The sequence below is a fragment of the Schistocerca nitens genome, chromosome 7, assembly GCF_023898315.1.
Source record: "Schistocerca nitens isolate TAMUIC-IGC-003100 chromosome 7, iqSchNite1.1, whole genome shotgun sequence".
NCBI lineage: Eukaryota > Metazoa > Arthropoda > Insecta > Orthoptera > Acrididae > Schistocerca > Schistocerca nitens.
In genome coordinates, this window is record NC_064620.1 from 576,162,953 (window position 1) to 576,164,952 (window position 2,000).

Sequence of the window (2,000 nt, forward strand, 5' to 3'; positions counted from 1 at the left end):
CCAAAAAATTAAAGGTAATAAAAATTTGGAAAGTCGTGACTAGCAATAATGAATATACGAGGGTGGTTTGAAAAGTTACTGGAATCACCACGAGAGGTCAACTCTAGCGCAACGAGTTGTTCACGTGGTATTCATTGGACTGTTGCCCGTAAACACGTGCCACATCAGTAGACTTGGAATAGAGCTGCGGCGGTGACGTGGCTCTGTTGTACCCGCTTAGTGATTTGCGAAGATGGAAAAAATCGAGATTCGAGCAGTGATTAAGTACTTGTAAAGGTATTAAAGCAAAGTACTTGTAAAGGTATTAAAGCAAAAGACATACATACTGATTTCCATAATACACTGGGAGACTCTGCTGCTTCGTATTCAACTGTTGCCAAGTGGACAAATGAATTTAAATTTGGTTGGGAGAGCTTAGATAATGATCCGCGCAGTGGACGGCCAAGATGTGTCACTACTCCAGAAATCATTCCAAAAGTGCACAAAATGGTCATGGAGGATCGCCGATTGAAAGTGCGTGAAATTGCTCACTCTTGCCAGATGGCATCTGAAAGGGTATGTTGTTGTTGTTGTTGTTGTTGTTGTGGTCTTCAGTCCTGAGACTGGTTTGATGCAGCTCTCCATGCTACCCTATCCTGTGCGAGCTTCTTCATCTCCCAGTGCTTACTGCATCCTACATCCTTCTGAATCTGCTTAGTGTATTCATCTCTTGGTCTCCCTCTATGATTTTTACCCTCCACGCTGCCCTCCAATACCAAATTGGTGATCCCTTGAGGCCTCAGAACATGTCCTACCAACCGGTCCCTTCTTCTTGTCAAGTTGTGCCACAAACTCCTCTTCTCCCCAATTCTATTCTATACCTCCTAATTACTTATGTGATCTACCCATCTAATCTTCAGCATTCTTCTGTAACACCAGATTTCGAAAGCTTCTATTCTCTTCTTGTCCAAACTATTTATCGTCCATGTTTCACTTCCATACATACTTACACTCCATACAAATAATTTCAGAAACAGCTTCCTGACACCTAAATCTATACTCGAAGTTAACAAATTTCTCTTCTTCAAAAATGCATTCCTGCCATTGCCAGTCTACATTTTATATCCTCTCTACTTCGACCATCATCAATTATTTTGCTCCCCAAATAGCAAAACTCCTTTACTACTTTAAGTGTCTCATCTCCTAATCTAATTCCCTCAGCATCACCCAACTTAATTCGACTACATTCCATTATCCTCGTTTTGCTTTTGTTGACGTTCCTCTTATATCCTCCTGTCAAGACACTGTCCATTCCGTTCAACTGCTCTTCCAAGTCCTTTGCTGTCTCTGACAGAATTACAATGTCATCGGCGAATCTCAAAGTTTTTATTTCGTCTCCATGGATTGTAATACCTACTTCGAACTTTTCTTTTGTTTCCTTTACTGCTTGCTCAATATACAGATTGAATAACATCGGGGAGAGGCTACAACCCTGTCTCACTCCTTTCCCAACCACTGCTTGCCTTTCATGCCCCTCGACTCTTATAACTGCCTTATGGTTTCTGAACAAATTGTAAATAGCCATTCGCTCCCTGTATTTTATCCCTGCCACCTTTAGAATTTGAAAGAGAGTATTCCAGTCAACATTGTCAAAAGCTTTCTCTAAGTCTACAAACGCTAGAAACGTAGGTTTGCTTTTCCTTAATCTTTCTTCTAAGATAGGTCGTAAGGTCAGTATTGCCTCACGTGTTCCAATATTTCTACGGAATCCAAACTTATCTTCCCCGAGGTCGGCTTCTACCAGTTTTTCCATTCGTCTGTAAAGAATTCGTGTTAGTATTTTGCAGCTGTGACTTATTAAACTCAAAGTTCGGTAATTCTCACATCTGTCAACACCTGCTTTCTTCCTTTATGATTCTTGAACCAAGTGTTAGCTATGATTAAGTTATGCTCTGTGCAAAATTCTACCATTCGGCTTCCTCTTTTATTTCTTACCCCCAATGCATATTCACCTACTATGT